The sequence below is a fragment of the Arvicola amphibius genome, chromosome 2, assembly GCF_903992535.2.
Source record: "Arvicola amphibius chromosome 2, mArvAmp1.2, whole genome shotgun sequence".
Lineage (NCBI taxonomy): Eukaryota > Metazoa > Chordata > Mammalia > Rodentia > Cricetidae > Arvicola > Arvicola amphibius.
Window position 1 is genome coordinate 78,780,792 of NC_052048.2, and position 22,866 is coordinate 78,803,657.

Sequence of the window (22,866 nt, forward strand, 5' to 3'; positions counted from 1 at the left end):
CTCCTCATGGTCCTAACTTCTTTGCTCATGATCTCCCTCCTTTTGCTCCTCATCAGGTCCTTGGGAGCTCAGTCCGGTGCTCCAATGTGGGGCTCTGTCATTTTCTCCATCCAACTCCAGGTGAAAGTTCTATGGTGATATGTAAGATATTCATGAGTATGGCAATAGGATTTGGACATTTATGGCTCCCTCTCCTCAGCTGCCCAAGGAACTAGCTGGGGGCATCTTCCTGGATACCTGGGAATGCCTCTAGAGTCAAGTCTCTGCCAATCCTAGAATGGCTCCCTTAATTAAGATATATAATTCCTTGTTCCCATATCCACCCTTCCTATATCCCAACCATCCTATTCCCTCAAGCTCTCTCCATCCTCCACTTCACACTTTTCTCTTCCCTTCCCCCCGTCTCCCATCCTACCCAATCCCCAAGTTCCCATTTTTTTGTCCGGTAATCTTGTCTACTTCCAATATCCAAGAGGAAATCTAAATAAGAAGGTAGGGAGATTTTTGATAACAGTTTCTAATTCTTCGCGACTAACAGGACTTTTTAGATTGTTTACCTGGTCCTGGTTTAACTTTGGTATATGACACTTATCTAAAAATTCCATTTCTTTTACATTTTACAGTTTTGTTGCATACAGCTTTTTGTAGTAAGATCTAATGATTCTCTGAATTTCCTCTGTGTCTGTGGTTTTGTCCCCCTTTTCAATTCTAATCTTATTAATTTGCGGGTTTTTTCTCTGCCACTTGATTAGTTTGGCTAGGGTATTTTTAATCTTGTTGATTTTCTCTAAGAACCAGTTTTTTGTTTCATTGATTCTTTGGATTGTTTTCTGTGTTTCTATTTTGTTGATTTCTGCCCTCAGTTTGATTATTTCCAGTCTTCTACACTTCCTAGGTGAGTCTGCTTCTTTTTTTCTAGGGCTTTCAGGTGAGCTGTTAAGTCTCCAATGAGTTCTTTCTCCGTTTTCCTTAAGTGGGCACTTGGTGCTATGAACTTTCCTCTTAGCACTGCTTTCATTGTGTCCCATAGGTTTGAGTATGTTGTGTCTTTGTTTTCATTAAATTCAAGAAAGACTTTAATTTCTTTCTTTATTTCTTCCTTGACCCAGGAGTGATTCAGTAGTTGACTGTTCAGTTTCCATGAGTTTGTCGGCTTTCTGGGGTTAGAATTGTAGTTGAATTCTAGCTTTAATCCATGGTGATCCAACAAGACACAGGTGGATACTAATTTTTTTTTGTAACTGTGTAAGTTTGCTTTGTTACCGAGTATATGGTCAATTTTCGAAAAGGTTCCATGAGCTGCAGAGAAGTTTTATTCTTTCCTATTTGTGTGGAAGGTTCTATAGATGTCTGTTAAGTCCATTTGGTTCATTACCTCCATTAAGTCTTTCAATTCTCTGTTAGGTTTCTGTCTGATAGACCTGTTCATTGCTGAGCAAGGAGTGTTGAAGTCTCCTACTATTATTGTGTGTGGTTTGATGGCTGCCTTGAGTTCTAGTAATGTTTCTTTTACATAAGTGGGTGCTTTTATATTAGGGGCATAAATATTCAGGATTGAGACTTCATTCTGAAGGATTTTTCCTGTTATGAGAATAAAGTGTCCCTTCCCATCTCTTCTGATTGATGTTAGTTTAAAGTCAACATTGTTAGAAATTAGTATGGCCACACCTGCCTATTTCTTAGGACTGTTTGCTTGATAAAATTTTTCCCAATCCTTTACTCTGAGTAGATGTCTGTCTTTGTGGTTGAGGTGTGTTTCTTGTAAACAGCAGAATGTTGTGTCCTGTTTTCGTATCCAATCTCTTAGCCTGTGCCTTTTTATAGGTGAATTGAGTCCATTGATATTAAGTGATATTAATGAGCAGTGGTTGTTAACTCCGGTCATTTTTTTTTTGTTGTAGAGTTTGTGTGTTTCCCTTCTTCTAGTTGTGCTGGTGAAGGGTCGCTAGATGTCTGAATCATTGTAGGCATTGTTGGACTCCTTGGTTTGTGATTTTCCTTCTATTATTTTCTGCAAGGCTGAATTTGTGGTTACGTATTGTTTAAATCTGTTTTTGTCCTGTGATATCTTGTTTTCTCCATCGATGGTGAATGCAAGCTTTGCTGGATATAGTAGTCTGGGCTTGCATCCATGTTTCCTTAGTGTCTGTAGCACATCTATCCAAGACCTTCTGGCTGTCATGGTTTCCAGTGAGAAGTCAGGTCTAATTCTGATAGGTTTCTCTTCATATGTTACTTGACCTTTTTCCTTTGCAGCTCTTAAAATCTGTTCTTCATTCTGTATCTCTTATGTTTTGATTATTATATGGCAAGGGGATGCTTTCTTTTGATCCAGTCTATTTGGTGTTCTGTAGGCTTCTTGTACCTTCATAGGAATATCCTTCTTTAGGTTGGGGAAATTTTCTTCTATAATTTTGTTGAATATATTTTCTGGGCCTTTGAATTATAATTCTCCTCCTTCTTGTACCCCAATTATTCTAAGGTTTGGTCTTTTCATGGTGTCCCAGATTTCCTGGATGTTTTGTGTTAAGAATTTTTGGATTTGTCTTGTTCTTTAATCTGTGAGCTTATTTCTTCTATAGTATCTTCAGAATCCGAGATTCTTTCTTCCATCTCTTGTATTCTGTTGGTATTACTTGTCTCTGTAGTTTCTGTTTGTTTACTCAGAATTTCCGTTTCCAGTCTTCCCTCAGATTGTATTTTCTTCATTACCTCCATTTCATTTTTCAGGTCTTTTACTATTTCCCTTACCTGTTTGATTGCTTTTTCTTGTTTTTCTTGGGTATCTTTGAGAGATTTTTTTATTTCGTCTACCTTTTTGTTTGTCATCTCCATTTCTTTATGGCAGTTTTTTACCTCCTGTTTAAGGTCCTCTATTATTTTCACAAAGTACTGTTTAAGGTCAAATTCTTCTATTTCTTCTGGAGTAGGGTGTTAATTCTTGTTGTTTCAGGATGCCTGGATTCTGGTGATGTCATGTTGCCTTTTTTGTTGTTAGAGGAGTTCTTTCATTGATGCCTGCCCATCTCTTCCTTCAAATGGAGCTAGGCGAGACTTGGTGTCTTGGTCCAATCTTTGCTTTGACTTAATCTGGGTGGATCTCCTCAGTGCTGGAGTAGGATCTATTCCTTGCAGCACAATCTGAAGGAGCTTGCACTCCCTTGCCGGGATTCTCAGACCTGCCTGGAGGGCAGCCTCACACCCCTCTGTGTAGGTGGCCTTGGTACAGGGTCAGGACACTTGAATAAGCTAGGGAAGGCTGTCTAGATGAGACTCCACAGCACTGAGTCAGGGATTCCTGGTAGCCGAGGGACGCCTTCCAGATGTCTTCTGGTATTAATATCTGGTGTCTTTTCTCCCACATGTGTCTTCTGGTCCTAATATCTGGAGTCTTTGCTCCCAGATGTGTCTTCTGGTCCTAATATCAGGTGTCTTTGCTGGCCAGATAGTTCAGAGAGGGCCTACCTTCCTGCAGGAAGGTATTGAAACAAAGGAACTCCCGCCCACTCATTGCACTCCTTATGCAGTCCCAGTGCCCTGATCGGCTGAGCTGGAGATGTTATGTGTCTTCTATTTCTTTAAGGGAGTTTTTCACTTCCTCGTTAAACATCTCCATTATTTTCATAAAGTTACATTTAAAGTAGTTTTCTTTTACTTTTTCTGGTTTAGAATGATCAAGTCTTCTTGATGTGTGACCTCTGGGTATTACTATGTTGTTTTTTAGGTTGTTGGCAAAATTCTAGAATTGGTGCCTACCCATCTATTCCTTCAAATGGGGCCAGGAGTGTCTTTACATCATGGTCCAATCCTTCCTGTGGCTGACTGAGTATTTGAGAATTTTTCTTGGTCTACTCTGTACTGTCAATGTCTGTCTCAGAAAGCCTCTGAGGTTTCTACACACCTGCTCTCTTAGTCTTCTTTCCTGGTTTGCTCTTGGTGTTCTCTCTTAATCCCCTCAGTGTCATAGCATGCTCCTGACCTCTCAGTTCTCAGCTCTTAGGTGGGTTGTGGTTAGTATCTTGATGCATCCAGTGAATGGGTTTGGATTTTGGGGGAGTCTAACTGCAGGAAACTTCCTGCTGGCTGGCTAGAAAAGCTGAGGGAGTTGGGGAATGGCTCCTGGGTTTTGTCCAACTGGGTGGTCATAGAGATTGGGGCATCAGGCTATGAGGCTGTTTACACACCTTTTATGTCCTTTCAGTATTGGAATAATCTGTGTTTCAGAGTTCCACTGATATTTCAGGTGAATAGGTGGGTTTGGGTCGGTGTATAGCTAGTAGCTTGGATCAGGGTTGGATGGGTTGGGAGGGAAGCCTAGCAGCAGAAAACTCCCTGTTGACTGGCTAGAAAGGCCAAGGTAGTTGGAGAAGTGGTCCAGGGTTTTGTCCTTCTGGGAAAGTCTAGAGAATGGGGCTTCCTGCCTTGTGGCAGTTCACTGACCTCTAGATCCATTCAGTGTTGGAGCAAGCTGTGTTTCAGAGTTCCTCTGATATTACAGAATGCCTGTGTTTTTAATGTTTGTGTTTGAAAAGAAGACAGATATACAGCATAAAATTTTCTCTGATATCTGTTCAAAACATAATATTGACTTTTATATCTCAGCAAAAAAAAAAAGAGTCCTGGCTGCTGAATATCACAGAAGGTGCCACCTGAGCAGCCTTGGACTCTCACTTCGACTTTCCTGGGTAGTTTATGTCGTGGCTTGTATCATTGTGAGAGGAGTATATTTATATTGTAGACAGTAATAAGTTGCAACATCTTCTGACTGCAGGCCACCAATCTTGAGGGAATACTGTGTGCCCGATCAACTACCACTGAACCTCGATGGTACCTCATCTGACAAGCTGTTTGCAGCATAGATCAGGTGTAGAAGGAGCTGCAGGCAGGCCTGCTTTTCATCCCGGCTGCCTGGCTAGCTTATGTCCTGAAATGACAACACACAAATTGTATTCTTTTAAACACTGCTTGGCTCATTAGCTCTAGCCTCTTACTGGGTTACTCTCACATCTTGATTAACCCATATCTAATAATCTGTGTAGCACCAGGAAGTGGTGCCTGACCGGGAAGATTCTAGCTTATGTCCATCTTGGGCCGGAGCTTCATCGCATCTCACCCAGAGAGGAGAGGCATGGCAATTGCCCAGAGAGGAGAGGCATCACGACTGCCCCAGGAATCTGCCTCACTTCCCTTTTTCCCAGCATTGTGTTCTGTCTACTCCACCCACCTAAGGGCTTGCCTATTAGGCCAAGCAGTTTCTTTATTAATTAACCAATGAAATCATCAGATAGATAGAAGACACACCTATATCAATCAGGACCTTGGAAGATTTCCCTGGTTTCTGCTGATACTCAGCTAAAGCATTGTATATGTTCTGACTTGCCTGGCATGTGATGGTGACACTATCTCCCAGAGACAAAAGCAGGGAGGCTGGAGACTGGGTCATCTGGATTTCACATCTGGCACCTGAGGATAGAAAATTAAAAACAAATTTCCACACAATCAATTACATTAAGAGAACTTTTCTTGAGACCATGCATGACCAACTATACTAAGCTGTATACAATTCCATTGATGTCTTCCTTACCTGTAAGCCAAAGCAGCACCAGCCCCAGGAGATTAGAGACTGACCTCATGTCTGTGCTGTGACCTATGTGAGACTGACTCCAAAAGAGCATTATTTGGCCAGTCTATGAAGAAGTCCTCAGGACAGTAGGCTGTTCTCTGTGAATATGCAAATCAGCAATGGCTGGATACAGTCACTGGACTGGACAAGTAGTTAATTATAGGCCTGTGGCCCTCTTTTGTCTCAGGTCAGAGATGCAGTCTATGTTTATTTGTAAAGAATGTGCTTCCCTATAGAAAACAAGGAACAGCACTAGTTTATAAAATGTACTTTCTTTTGATTCCTGTTATGTGTAATATAGAATTTCCTTTTTATGTTTCCTTCAATGACAGGAACTGTCAGATATGGTACAATTATAGAAATTATATAAATCTTTAGAGGGTCCTTTTAAAAGTAGCTGTAGATGCCATTGTGGTCAGGCAGCTACTTTTTCTTTTTTTTTTTTATTTATTTGAAAGATTCTATTTTAAATAAGGCAATTCTTTTTTCCTTTCTGTACTGTAAATCCTCCCATATACTCCATTACACTCTACTTCAAATCCATGGTCTATTTTTATTACTTTATTATTTTATGCATACATGTGTTTGAGTATACATAAATAACCCTAAAAACAAATTGTGAAAATCATATAATGTTACATGTACTTTTGTTTTCTGGGATAATTCTTTGGTCATGTGTAATCAATTGATGTACTCTTCCTTGGGTAGGAGTACCTCTCCTGCTCCCACAGTGACTGTTTCTCTATAATTTTTTGCAGAGAGTTGAAGTCTCATGGGGTTTCCCCCATCCAGTTTGGTGTGTTCTGTAGTGTCTTCCCTGTTCAGCTTATATTTGGTTAATAATGCTAGTAAGACCTTACATTAGTATCTGCTGATATTACTAGGAGACAAAAAATCACACAGCAAAATCTTTTTTCCTATGGCTCTTACAATATTTTCACCCTATTTTTCAATTGTTTCATGAATCTTAGGTGTTGGAGTGTTGTATAGATGTATATACATTGGACCTGACCTCCACAACACATCATGTAAATGAACTTTTTATCCTTGTGAGCATGACATTGTTCACAAATAAAAACATACATATATAGTATCAATACATGATATAAATAAATATTAATGTACAGAATAAGGGCGTGCTGCATAATTTTTATATCTATTGCAGTCTCTTTGATGAACCCTTCAAAGAAAACTCTATTATAATATAATTCATGTGTCTTTAAAAAAATACACTTCATATCCAAATGTTTTTCATTTGGGTATTATCCTGTATATAATATAAACAATTATAATTAATTGTTTTATTGTATGATACTGGCGTGAGTCAATGAGCAATACATATGTGGCTGAACCCAAGATGAGTTTGTCAGTTTCACCCCTGGAACTGTTGCTGTTTCAAGCCACCATGTGGAAGCTGGTATTGAAGCTGCATGCTCTACAAGAAATGTTCTGGACTGGTGAGTCACCTAAAATCCAACCCCTAAATATTTTAATTCTTGGTGGTTTATATCCCCCATTCAATTTCCTTTATAATTTCTTTACCTTCAATTAACTGTTCCTTTCACTCACATCAACAGCATACCGATTTCCACATTCTCTGATACTTTATAAAGACATAAGAAGATTCACATGGACAATGATTATATGGAGTTTGATTGTTTTCTATACACTGACAGAAGTAAATTGATTGTTGCCCAGATACCATATCAAAAAAGGTCCTGGTTGAAGACAGTCTCTGTGTATTCGGCATCTGCCTCACATCTGCGGGACTCAGCAGAATGAAGCACAATTAATAAAATTCAGAAAGAGAAATTTGAGTTCCACTGGAAGATCCAAAAATAAAAGCAGCCAGCCACTGGCTTTTTCCTTGACCTCAGTCTGAAATGGCGATCCTGACTCAGAAATCTCAGAATGAAACTGTGTCTGTGAGTTGTCTTGTATCCATTTTATATTTCTCTCTAAGACTGTGATTAAAAGCATACACCACTGGGATTAAGGCATGAACCACCCAATTTCTATGGCAATGAGTGTGGTTACTGGGATTAAAGGTGCATTTCATTGTGGCTACTGGAAATAAAGTTGTGTGTTACGATAGCCTGGCCTATTAGGGTGAGCAGTGGGACTGTTTTACTCTCAGATCTTTAGTCAATCTTTATTTATTGCCAGTCTTTCACTTACTAAACAACTCTGAGATGAGTCTGGACAAATTGATTTCATATTCATTAGGCAAAATGTTTTCTCTCAGACGTACTGTTGTTATTTCTTCCTATAACATTTGTGTTTTTAAATTTGGAAACTCTTTAGAATGCTAGCTAGATCTCTTCATTAAGGTTGTAAGGATATGCAATCAAGTGTCTGCATCAGCTCTGCACTAAATGACAATAGAAAAGAAAACAGCTTGATACTGCTATTTCAAACCTAGAATGATCATCGTTCAGTTCCATAATCTTAGGACAGGGGACAGGGTGGTGAATGCAACTGGGCTGGAATTCCTTTGTTTCAACAGCCTGCCTGCAGCAACATAGGCCTTTTGACATTCCTCAGCCCCCTTTACTTCCTGGTCATTCTGTGTAGGGGCTGCTCTCACCGGCTACTGCCTCTCTCTTCCTATCCCATTCCAGCTTGCACCCAGGCAAATCCTCTCTTCTTCCTTCCTTCTTTTGGGCTATAAGATCCACGAGCTCTGCCTGTTTGGGAGCTGGGACAGGGTGGTGAGTGTAACCAGGCCCGAGTTCCTCTGTTTCAGTAGTGCACCTGCAGCAAGGTGACCTTTTGTCTGTGAGGTCCCTGGCCAGCAAGGGGACCTGATCCTGTACCAGAAGATCCATCGGGGAACATTTGGAGGAAGATATGGGCAGGCGCCAATGCAAGAATTCTTCCAATAATCTGCAAAACAACATAAAAAGACCAGAACACAGCGAACTTATTACTGTAGGACTTGAACTCACTAATCCAGAAGTAGTAGAAAAAACTGACTTTATGAAACTGATAAGAGTCCCTTAAACAGAAGTTGAAAAACTCCCTTAAAGAAATGGATGAGAATACTAAAAAGTTTGAAGAAATGAGTAAATCCATAAATAATACCCTAGGAAACCAAGAAAAAACAATCAAACATAATAGAAACAGTTCAAGACTTGAAAACTGAAATGGAGGTAAAGAAGAAAACACAAAGCAAGGGCTGGCTGGATATTAAAAAAATCTAGGTAAACAAACAGAGACTACAGAAACAAGTATAACCAACAGAACACAAGAGATAGAAGAAAGAATCTCAGATTCTGAAGACACCATAGAGAAAATAAATGCACTGATCAAAGAAAATGGTAAATCCAACAAATGCTCATCACAAAAACATTCAGGAAATCTGGGACACAATAAGAAGACTAAACCTAAAAATAATAGGGGTAGATAAAGGAGAAGAATTACAACTCAAAAGCCCAGAAAATATATTCAATAAAATTATAGAAGAAAACTTTCCAAACCTAAAGAAAGATATTCCTATGAAGGTACAAGAAGCATACAGAACACCGAATAGAATGCAAAAAAAATCCCCTCACCATATAATAATCAAAACACAAAACATACAGAGTAAAGAAAGAATATTAAGAGCTGCAAAGGAAAAGGGTCAAGTAACTTATAAAGGTAAACCTATCAGACTTATGCCTGACTTCTCTATGGAAACCATGAAAGCTAGAAAGTCCTGGATAGAAGTACCGCAGAAACTAAAAGACCATGAATGCAAGCCCAGACTGCTATGCCCAGCCAAGCTTTCATTCACTATCAATGAAGAAAACAAAATATTCCATGATAAAAGCAAATTTAAACAATACGTAGCCACAAATTGAGCCTTGTAGAAAGGAATAGAAAGAAAATCACAAACCAAGGAGTCCAACAATGCCCACAATAACTCAGACATCTAGCAATCCTTCACCAGCAAAACTCAAAGAAGGGAAACACACACACTCTAATAGCAAAAAAATAAAATAAAAACTAACAGTAGTTAATAACCACTTCTCATTAATATCACTTAATATCAATGGACTCAATTCACCTATAAAAAGGCACAGGCTAAGAGATTGGATATGAAAACAGGATCCATCATTCTGCTCTTTACAAAAAACACACCTCAACCACAATGACAGATGCCTACTTAGAGTAAAGGGCTGGGAAAAGGTGTATCAAGCAAATGGACCTAAGAAACAAGCAGGTGTGGCCATACTAATTTCTAACAAAATTGACTTCAAACTGAAATCAATCAGAAGAGATGGAGAGGGACATTTTATAGTCCTAACAGGAACAATTCATCAGGATTAAGTCTCAATCCTCAATATTTATGCCCCTAATATAAAAGCACACACTTATGTAAAAGAAACATTATTAGAACTCAACGCAGCCATCAAACCACACACACTAATAGTAGGAGACTTTAAAACTCCCCTCTCACCAATGGACAGGTCAATCAGACAGAAACCTAACAGAGAAATAAGAGAATTAATAGGATGTAATGAATCAAATGGTCTTAACAGACATCTATAGAACATTCCACCCAAATAGGAAAGAATATACCTTCTTCTCTGGAGCTCATGGAACCTTCTTGAAAATTGACCCCATATTCGGTAACAAAGCAAACTTCCACAAATACAAAAAAAAAAAATTAGTAACCACCTGTGTCTTATCGGATCACCATGGAATAAAGTAAGAATTTAACAATAATTCAACCCCAGAAAGCCTACAAACTATTAGAAGCTGAACAGTCAACTACTGAACCACCACTGGGTCAGCAAAGAAATAAAGAAAGAAATTAAAGTCTCCTTGAATTCAACGAGAATAAAGACACAACATACCCAAACCTGTGGGACACTCTGAAAGCAGTGCTAAGAGGAAAGTTCATAGCGCTAAGTGCCCACATTAAAAAAAAAAAAAAAAAAAAAAAAAAAAAAAAAAAAGAGAGAAAGCTGGGTTTTTTTTTTTTTTTTTTTTTGGAGACTTGACAGCACAGCTGAAAGTTCTAGAAAAAAAAAGAAGCAGACACAACCAGGAGGAATAGAAGACTGGAAATAATCAAACTGAGGGCAGAAATCAACAAAATAGAAACACAGAAAACAATACAAAGAATCAATGAAACAAAGAGCTGGTTCTTTGAGAAAGTCAACAAGATTGACAAACCTTTATCTAAGGCAGAGAGAGAACACGCAAATTAACAAGATCAGAAATGAAAAGGGGGACATAACTACAAACACTGAGGAAATTCAGAGAATCATTAGGTCTTACTACAAAAGCTTATATGTCACAAAGTTGGAAAATGTAAAAGAAATGGATGTGTTTTTAGATAAGTACCATTTACCAAAATTAAGTCAAGACCAGGTGAACAAGTTAAATAGACCTATAAGTCATGAGGAAATAGAAGATATCATAAAAAATCCTCCCAACCAAAAGCCCAAGACCTGATGGTTTTAATGCAGAATTTTATCAGAACTTCCAAGAAAAGCTGATACCTATACTCCTTAATGTGTTTCACATAATAGAATCAGAAAAGTCATTGCCAAACTCTTTTTATAAAGCTACAGTCACTCTGATTCCAAAACCACAAAAAGACCCAACCAAGAAAGAGAATTACAGACCAATATAACTCAAGAACATCGATGCAAAAATTCTCAATAAAATTCTGGCAAACAGAATCCAAGAAAACATTAAAACATTATTCATTACGATCAAGTAGGTTTCATCCCTGAGATGCAGGGCTGGCTCAACATAGAAAAATCTATCAATATAATTCATCATATAAATAAACTGAAAGAAAAAAATATGATCATTTCATTAGATGGGGAAAATGCATTTGACAAAATTCAGCACCCCTTTATGATAAAGGTTTTGGAGAGGTTAGGGATACAAGGATCATACCTAAATATAATAAAAGCAATATACAGGAAGCGAACAGCTAATATCAAATTAAATGGAGAGAAACTCAAAGCCATTCCACTAAATTCAGGAACAAGACAAGGCTGTCCAGTTTCACCATATTTCTTTATCATAGTTCTTGAAGTTCTAGCAATAGCAATAAGGCAACATCAGAGATCAAGGGGATTTGAATTCGAAAGGAAGCAGTCAAACTTTTATTATTTGTAGATGATATGATAGTGTACATTAGTGACCCCCAGTCCTCTACCGAAGAACTCCTACTGCTGATAAATGAATTCAGTGAAGTGGCAGGTTACAAGATCAACTCAAAAAAAAAAAAAATCAGAAGCTCTCCTATACACAAAGGATAAAGAAGCAAAGAGGGAAATAAGAGAAGCATCACATTTCATGATACCCACAAATAGCATAAAATATCTTTGGGTAACTCTAACCAAGGAAGTAAAAGATCTATTTGACAAGAACTTTAAGTCTTTGAAGAAAGAAATTAAAGAGGATACCAGAAAATGGAAGGATCTCCCTTGCTCATGCATTGGGAGGATCAACATAGTAAAAAAGGCAATTCTACAAAAGGCAATCTATATGTTCAATGCAATCCCCATTAAAATCCCAACAAAATTCTTCACAGACCTTGAGAGAACAATAATCAACTTTTATGGAAAAAAAAACAGAATAATCAAAACAATCTTATACAGTAAAGGAACATCTGGAGGCATTACCATTCCTGACTTCAAACTCTATTACAAATTTACAGTTATGAAAACAGCTTGGTATTGGCATAATAACAGAGAAGTCAACCAATGGAATCAAATAGAAGATGCAGATATTAACTCACAAACCTATGAATGCCTGATTTTTGACAAAGGAGCTAAAAGTATACAATGGAAGAAAGAAAGCATCTTCAACAAATGGTGCTGGAATAACTGGATGTCAACCTGTAGAAGAATGAAAATAGATCCATATCTATCACCATGCACAAAACTCAAGTCCAGATGGATTAAAGATCTCAATATCAATCTGAACACATTGAACCTGAAGGAAGAGTAAGTGGAAAACAGTCTACAACAGATGGGCACAGGAGACCATTTCCTATGTATAACCCCAGTAGCACAGACAATAAAGGCAACATTGAGTAAATGGGACCTCCTAAAACAGAGAAGCTTCTTTAAAGCAAAGGGCACTGTCAATAAAACAAAAAGGCAACCTACTGATTGGGAGAAGATCTTCACCAACCCCGCAACAGACAAAGATCTGATCTCCAAAATATATTAAGAACTCAAGAAACCAGACTTTAAAATGCTAATTAACCCAATTAAAAATGGGGCTCTGAAATGAACAGATAATTCTCAACAGAAGAATTTCAAATGGTCAAGCCACTTAAGGTTATTCTCAACCGCCTTGGCTATCTGGGAAATGCAAATCAAAACATTTTTGAGATACCATCTTACACCTGTCAGAATGGCAAAAATCACAAACACCAATAATAGCCTTTGCTGGAGAGGATGTGGAGTAAGTGGAACACTAATCCATTGCTGTTGAGAATGAAAACTTGTGCAAACACCTTGGAAATCAGTGTGGCATTTTCTCTGGACATTCGGTATCAACCTACCCCTGGATCCAGCAATACCACTCCTGAGAATATACCCAAGAGATGCCTTATCGTACTACAAAACATTTGTTCAACTATGTTCATAGCAGCATTATTTATAATAGCCAGAACCTAGAAACAACCTAGATGCCTCTCAATGGAAGAATGAATAAAGAAAGTGTGGAATATATACGCATTAGAGTACTATTCAGGGGTAAAAAAAAATGACATCTTGAATTTTGCATGCAAATGGATTGAAATAGAAAACACCATCCTGAGTGAGGTAACCCAGACCCAGAAAGATAAATATGGTATGTACTCACTCATTAGTAGATTTTAGCCATAGAATTGAGCCTATATTTCATGATCCTAGAGAAACAAGATAAAAAGGTGAACCCAAAGAAAAACATGTAGTTATCCTTCTGGATATTTGAAGTAGACAAGATTTCCAGGTAAAAATTGAGAGCTTGGGGTGGGAGTAGGTTGGGAGTAAAGGGAGATTGGGAGAGAGAAGTAAGAAGCGGAGGATGGGGAGAGCTTGGGGGAATGGGACAGTTGGGATGGAGGAAGAGTGGATATGGAATCAGGGAAGTATATATCTTAATTAAGGGAGCCATTTAAGGGTTGCCAAGAGATTAGACTCTAGAAGGGTTCCCAGATATCCAACGAGATGTCCCCAGCTTGCTCCTTGAGCAGCTGCGGAGACGGGGCCTGAACTGGCCCTTTACTATAGCCACACTGCAGAATATCTTGCATATCACGATAGAACCTTTATCTGGTGTTGGATGGAGATAGAGACAGAGACCCACACTGGAGCACTGGACTGAGCTCCCAAGTTCCAAATAAGGAGCAGAAGAAGAGAGAACATGAACAAGGAAGTCAGGACTGTGAGTAGTGCGTCTACTCATCGAGACAATGGGACTAATCTAATGAAAGCTCACCAAGGCCAACTGGACTGGAACTGATGGAGTATGTGATCAAACCGGACTCTCTGAAAGTGGCTGACAAGGAGGGCTGACTGAGAAGCCAAGGAATATGGTACTGGGTTTTGATTCTACTGCATGTACTAGCTTTGCGGGAACCTAGTCTGTTTGGATCCTCACCTTTCTAGACCTGGATGGAGTGGGGAGGACCGTAGACTTCCCAAAGGGCAGAGAACCCTGACTGGAGAGGGTGGGTGATGGGGAATGTTGGGAGAGGAAGGGAAATGGGAGAAGGGGAGAGGTGAAAATTTGTAAAAATATTATAATTTAATAAAAAAAGAAAAAAATTCTGTAAGCAGCAAATACTCTTTTGCTTTGATTCTTGTTTGCTTGTTTCCACTGGCCTCACTCATGTTCCCTGTGATTTGTTTGTACCTGTGGCTCTTAGGTTCTTGGTGTCTTATTCAAAGACAGGATGAAGCACACATATAGTAAAGCAAGAATGAGTTCTATTCATAATCAAAATGAAGAACAGGAGAAAAACACTGACACAGGCAGCAAAGTCTGTATAAAATTTGCTCAATAGATAATTTATCCAGAAGGATGTGGTATTGGTTGCTGAAAAGTCTGATGTATATGGTTGTCTGTTTTTAATAAATTGCTTTGTTCAGTATTAATGTCCTACTTCCCTGATCCATTTATTGTAATAATATGCATAATAAACCATGCATATGAATAAGACAATATATAAGATGTTTTTCATAAAATGGAGAGATAGCTCAGCAGTTAAGGACATTGCCTGATGTCCTTAAAGTTCTGAGTTCAATTCCCAGAAACCACACTGTGACAAACAACCATCTGTAATGAGATCTGGTGCACTCTTGAGAAAGAGACCTGGTTTGTCATCCTCATCAATTTAGACCTTGAAACCCAATATAAACAAGTTCAACAAAACTGTGATATACAGGTTTCCCATGTATGCCCCAGCATTGCAAGGGTATCTTTTTTTCAAATTTATTTTTACTACACAGAGTCAGTTGTAGGCTAGATTGGTTAACAACCCTATTTTGTTCTCTCTTTCTTGATGTACTTGGCCATACTTGAGGCTATTATGAAGGCAAGATTGAAATGAATTCTTTTCTTTGTTTAGAGAGTGGTATGAATGAAACTTTATGAAATTATAGCTCTAGTTGATAACTGCTTTGTTTGGAAAGGAATGTGCTTGCAAATCTTTCCCAGTGGGGTCCATGTGTGCTAAGATACCCTTATACATACCTGCCCATTTTGACTCAGTCTTTTCTTAAAGTTTTTCTTATCTAATCTTTGATTTTCTTTATAATTTGGGGCTTGAAATTTGTTATGGTGCTTTAAATGAAAATATTGTCCATAGTTACACACATTTTACAGCTTAGTCCCTGTTTTGAAACCCTGTTTGTGTCTTTGTTGGAGGAGTTATGTCACTTGGTATGTGCTTTGAGATTTCCAAAGCTCAAACCATCCCCAATTATCTCTCTGTCTTGCTCTAACTCTTACTTACAGATAAAGAAGTATACAGTTACCTACTGCTCCAGAGCCCTGCCTTTCTGCCTGATACCATGCTTATTAGATGTTGGTCCTGAGCTAACATTCTAGAAATGAAAGACCCAAAAATAAATTATTTCTTTTATAAATAGACTTGGTCGTGGTGTCATGTCACTATAACAGAAAAGTAACTAAAACACCTGCTCTCCTCGCAAGGAGAGAAAAGAAACAAACAGATAAAGAAGGAAAGCTCCTCCCTTCCATTCATATGATATGAGATTTGACACCATAACTGAGAACCATGTACTCAGAAAGACTTGTTTTCAGAAAAAAATGGAGTATAGATTCTGAGAATAGTCTGTTTCCAGGATCATTTTAACCAAATGCTAGTCCTTTGGAGTTTTTCAAATATTTATGATTTATTTATTTTTATGTCTATTGTTTTTTATCATTATATATGTTTGTGTACCATATTATTACAATGCTGTTGGAGGCCAGAAGAGGGTCTCCAATACTTCTGAACTACTGTTACATTCAGTTTCTGGCATTAATGTGGCTTTTGGAAATCAAACCCGGCTCCTAAAGTACCCAGTGCTCTTAACCAATAAGTCAGCATCTGAGCCTTCTTCCTTGGGATTTTAACATAGTTTGATTATAACATAGTTAGATAATAATATCCCTGTAAAGATTATCCCGGCTGCATGTGATTGTATGTTTATGACTGTCTGTGTTAACATCTCTATTGGATGATTTTTAGTTGGTCATATTTTTCTGTTACTCAGGAATACATTTTTTTTCTATTTTTTATGGAGGTAATGAGAATAAGACATGTGATTTTAGTGTTCATGTTTGGAAAGAGGACAGAGATTTATGTCATAGAAAAATTCTTCTGACCCTTGCACAAAACATCATATTGACCTTAGTAACTTAATAAACAGAATCAGCAGCTTCAGAAACAAGAAGGAACAATTTGATCAGCCTGGGCTCTCACTTCTGTTTTCCTGGGTGATTTTTGTCATGACTTGAATCACTGTGGGAGGCCTACTGTAATACTGTTGACAGTAATAAGTTGCAACATCTTCAGACTTTAAGCCACTGATCTTGAGAGAATACTGTGTGCCAGATCCACTGCCACTGAACCTCGTTGGGACCCCATCGGCCAAGCTGTTTGCACCATAGATCAGGAGCTTAGGTGGATTCCCTGGTTTCTGCTGATACCATGCTAAATTACTGTAAATGTTTTGACTGGCCTGGCATGTGATGGTGACACTCTCTCCCAGAGACGCAGGAAAAGATGCTGGAGACTGGGTCATCTGGATGTGGATCTCCTCAGTGCAGGAACAGTTCCTGTCCATCTGAATGAAACTCCTCAGCACTGAAACCTGGATACCTAGTATTCCAAGGCCTCCTCAGACACAAGGGCGGAGGTGGGGCCCGGCAAGGTCGAGTGGAACACAGAAACCCTGCAGGAGGGGCTGGGGTGGGGGGCTGTGCTCTCTTCCGGGACAGTCTGCCCTGCCCCGGGATAGCACAAACTCACCTGTCTGGATGAAACTCCTCAGCACTGAAACAGGGATATCTCGAATTCCAAGGGCACCTCAGACACAAGGGCGGACGTTGGGGCAGGGCAAGGTCGAGTTGAATACAGAAATCCTGCAGCAGGTTCTGGGGTGGGGGGCTGTGCTCCCTAATTCTGTACATTAATATTGATGTATTTCAGGTACTGACATCATATATATATATATGCTCTTTTATTAGTGAAAAAGTAATGCTCACAAGCATAAAGAGTTTATAAAAATGTTATTTTATATCACAGTTGATAACAACTGCTTTGGTAAAATTCACTTCTTATACAAATGTTTTTCATTTGGTTACTATCCTTTATATTATTTAAAAGTATAATTAAGATTTTATTTTTACTGTATGTTACTGGTATGTCTGCATGTGCAACACATGTGCGGTTGAACCCACAGATGTGTTTGACAGTTTCATCCCTGGAACTGGTGTGGTTTCAAGCCACTGTGTGGAAGCTGGTATTAATGTTGCATGCTTTAAAAAATGAACTGAACTGGTGAGCAACCTAAAATTCAACTCTTAAATATTTTATGTCTTGGTGGTTCATGTTCACCCATACAATTTGATTTATAATGTCTCCACTTTCAATTACCTGTCCCTATTATTCACAGCCATGACATACTGACTTCCACATTCTCTGATACTTTACAGAGACATAGAAGATTCATATGGATAGTGATTATATGGGGTGCATTTGTTCTCTATACACAGGAAGAAGTGAATTCATTGTTACCAGATCAAAAAAGTAAATATGTGAAACAGTTGTCTATCTTGAAGACATAAAAACATGTAAGCCTGCACTGAACCACCAAGTCAAAACTCAGACAATTCTAGAGTCTTGCCAAAGAGTATACAGCCTTCTTGATAATTTGTATATTGTCAGAGCACCGCTTATTGACCAAAAGCCTTTTTCACAGACTGAACTAAAACCAATATGCATTATGGAGATCATACTCCTCCTTATACTCTGGGGTTCCTGTCACTTTGCTTTTCACAAAAGATGATGGCACTGCTTAGGTCTAGCCCATCCTGATCAAAGATGAATGGATTTTCAGGGAAGATGTTTTGTAAAAAGATTACACAATGCACATTTGTTGCTGAGGTGTGAGATATGGCATTCCGTTTTCCCATTGTTTTGTAAATATCTTTGTAAGAAACAATCAGATTCATTTCCCAGATCAGTCATGGAATTAGTAAGTTTTGAACCTGGAACCCTAAACAGCAGATCAGAGAATGCTTCTAAACTCCAGTCTATAAGACACAAGTCTGTAAACTGAGGCCTCCTTGATGTTCAGTAGAAGTTGGTCTGGCTCAAATTTCACCCCCACTATTGGTATCCTGCAGTCTACAGATGTATCTTTCTCTTAGAAATTGTGTGATTACTGTTCCCACAGTAATAAGTCATAATTTATATAAACCCTTTAAAGCCAAAATTTGTGGGTGAGTTGGGCCATCTGTTGATATTGGTTAGTGATTCTGATGACAGCCATTACAGGTGAACTTGACTCAGAATATCTGAGTAAGGTTATGGTAGAAAAATCAGGTAGGTTGATGTGTATTATCTATTTTCCTACTTTCAATCATAGAAACTGCAGCCTCTATAACCAGGAAATGGCAAAGGGAAGAAACCTTCCTAAAAACTTTGTATAGAGGTCAGTTCATGGAAAGTGATAATAGCATTCTATCATCCAATGAGAGATCCCACCTGCTGCTATTGTTTTAAATCCTATTTTTTTAAAAAAATATTGCTACGGCTCTGTTAACTAACACAATTTATTAAAAGGAATCTCGTGATGAAAACCATACTATGGGTATATTTATTCTCAACATTCAACTTCCAAATGCCACACAGAAATACATTCTTGAAAATTTGTATAGTAGAATAAAAACATATACATGCATATTGTATATAGTATGATAAAGAAAAATTCAGAGTAAATCCAAATAACTTTCTAATAAAAATCACATCACATCTAAAGCATATGTGAAATCTACCTACTACTCAAGTCAGATAATATGTTTGATGACCAGATACCACACAAATATACATTCTTTACCTCTTGGGTAACCCATAACACATGCTACCATATGCACATTATATGAACATACAAAGTAAAATAATGCAAATTTAATGGAAAGAAATGAAATCTGGTTGGTAATGTCATGTTTAGGATTCTCATTCTTAGACAAAAATGCCTTTTTATGAGTTATAAGACAAGCACACTCAGTGGGTGCCTGTCACCAATCTTGCAGCAACTGAGGTATGAGGACCATAAGCCTAAATTCCAGAACACCAAAGTGGTGGGTACTCCTCTACATATTGTCAGAACAGGTGGTCATATGCTTCTCCAACTACTTGGTGATGGTTCAAAATGAAAGAAACACTGGGAAGAAGATCAATATGCTGAAGAAAAAAACCCACTCAACTTCTTGGAAAATCCTGGGGAGGTGGTACTTCTTTTTTTCCCTTTTTTATACCTGATATTTTTTTATTATTTATAAATAATAACAATAAAAATTTCCACTTCCTCCCTTCTTCCCACTCCCCCCTCCACTCACTATCCCCTTACTCTCCAGTCCTAAGAGAGGGCAGGATAACCTGCCATGTGGGAAATCCAAGGCCCTCCCCCTTGATCCAGGCTTAGGAAGGTATGCATCCAAATAGAATAGGATCTCAAAAAGACAGTACATGCAGTAGAGACAAATCCCAGTGACATTATTGATGGTTTCTCAGTCTGCCTCAATTTTGAGCCACATTTAGAAGGTCCAGTTTGATACCATGCTCATTTAGTCCAGCTGGATTTGTCCAGCTGGATTTGGTGAGCTCCCATTAGTTAAGGCACACTGTCTCAGTGGGTGGACCAACCCCTTGTGGTTGAGACTTCCTTGCTCATATTCTCTCTCCTTCTGCTCTTCAACTGGACCTTGGGAGCTCATTCCAGTGCTCTCATGTGGGATTCTGTCTCTATCTCCATCTGTCACGGGACGAAGGTTCTATATTGATTTTCAAGATAGCCATCAGTCTGACTTCAGTACAAGACCAGTTAAGGCAGTCTCTCCTCCAATGCCCAGGTTCCTATCTGGGGGCATCCCTGTGGACATATGGGAACCACTCTAGAGTCAAGCCTCTTGCCAAGCCCACAATGCCTCCCTTAATTAAGATATCTCCTTCCCTGCTCCCACATCTGTACTTCCTCCATGTCAACCATTCAACTCCCCCAATCTCCCCAACCCTCACCTGCTCCCTTCTCTCTTCCCAGCTCTGCTTCTGTTGGGAGCAGTGAGACCCCAGATCCTGAATTTCTTGTAATCTCCCACCCCACCCCCATGCTCCCAATTAATGCCTGGCATTTTTGTCTGCTTCCAATATCCAGGAGGATCTATATATGCTTTTCTTTAGGTTCACCTTATTACTTAGGTTCTCTGGGATAATGAAATATAGGCTCAATGTCCCTTGTTTATGGCTAGAATCCACTAATTAGTGAGTACATACCATATTCATATTTTTAGGTCTGGGTAATCTCACACAGGACAGTGTTTTCTATTTCCATCCATTTGCATGCAAAATTTAAAATGTCATTGTTTTTTACTGCTGAGTAGTACTCGAATGTGTATATGTGACACACATTCTTATCCATTCTTCCACTAAGGAGCATCTAGTTTGTTTCCAGGTTCTTGCTTTTGCAAATAATGCTGCAATGAATATAGTTGAACAAATGCTTTTGTTGTATGACTGGGCATCTCTTGGGTATATTCATGAATGTAAGCAAAAAAAAAAAGAAAGAAAACAGCATGTTTTTTATTTCCATTAACATGATTAAACATATTACTTTTTACAGTTGAAAACAAATTATCCCAAGTACCTATATACCTTCATTCACAATCAATCTTTTAATAGACTAACATTATGTAAGCTAGGTACTTTTTTATTGACAGGCTGCTTGTTATGGTTACAAAGAAAGGACCAATCATTCTGTTAGTTATCTTGAAGGATAATGTTACAAGCAATCTTAAAATAATCACCAATCTAAACTTTTATGCATAAAAAGGAAATAGACAGGTCAACTTTAAATCTTCAGGGTGCTTACCAACTCACCAATAGTTTTTTTTTAATTTCATAAGATTAAGAGCAAAAATGTTATATGATTATCACCCTTGTTCATTAACCAACCCTAATTATGAGCTAGTGACAATCAGACTTCTTTGAATTTGTGACATTAGCTATGTATCCTTGTAAATTTTAAAGTATTTTCTGGGGCTTTTCAATTCTAAGCTATCATCAAAACATCTGATGTAACCTGAAGTTATTTTAAGGCCTGGATTTAGTTGGTGGTGCACAACAAAATCTGTGATTGCATCTTTCAGCGTTAACATTAAAGAAAATCATGCAAGCTTTGTTCCAGGGACTAAATTGTTTTTCTTTATCATTAACTTCAGCTGTGATCTATGCAGCTCCATAGGTGAAATTCATAGGCATTAACTGTGTAACATATACTTGTATTTATTTTTACTCATCAAAACTCTGTATAAACTAACATAATTATCAATTAGACAATTTCAGCTTAGCAAGGAATCATCTTCATATTAAGGGACAGTAAAAATTCCCAGAAGAATAAGAAGTTTCCAAGAGATATACATACTACATTACAGGCAGTGTGGATCTCCTTACTCCCATTCACACCATGCCAGTAACCAGAGAAAGATAGCAGCAGCAAATATGTGAATGCACAGCAGAACCAAAATCCATTCTGAACTCTATGGTCTCAAATTTCTTCCTATCCAATATTCACCCATGATGGATTTGTTTTCTGGTCGACTGACACCCAGAAGTCAACTGCCATCTGCTGCTTCACTGATAAGACCATGGGCATCTTCAGAAGCATATATATATATATATATATATATATATATATATATATATATATATACACATCTTTCCCTGTGAGGTCCTTGTGTGCTAAGCTACCCCTACACATACCTGCCCACTTTGACTCTGTGTTTTCTTAAAGTTTTTCTTATCTAAACTTTAATTTTCTTTATAATTTGGGGCTTGAAATTTGTTATGGTGCTTTAAATGAAAATATTGCCCATAGGTACACACATTTTACTACTTATTCCCTGTTTTGAAATGCAGTTTGTGTCCTTGTTGCAGGAGTTATGTCTCTTGGTATGTTCTTTGATATTTCCAAAGCTCAAACCATCCCCAGTTATCACTCTGTCTTGCTCCGACTCTTACTTACAGATAAAGAGGTATACAGTTACCTACTGCTCCAGAGCCCTGCCTTTCTGCCTGATGCCATGATTATTAAATTCTGTTCCTGGGTTAACATTCTAGAAATGAAATTCCCAAAAATGAATTATTTCTTTTATAAATAGACTTGGTCTTGGTGTCATGTCACAACAACAGAAAAGTAACTAAGACACCTGCCCTCCTTGCAAGGAGAGAAAAGAAACAAACAGGTAAAGAAGGAAAGCTCCTTCCTTCTGTTCATATGATATGACATTTGACACCATAGCCGAGAACCATGTACTCAGAAAGACTTGTCCTCAGAAAAAATGGAGTATAGATTCTGAGAATAGTCTGTTTCCAGTATCATTTTAACCAAATGCTAGTCCTTTGGAGTTTTTCAAATATTGAAGATGTATTTATTTTTATTTTATGTCTATTGTTTTTTTTACTATTATATATGTTTATGTACCATATTACTACAATACCACTGGAG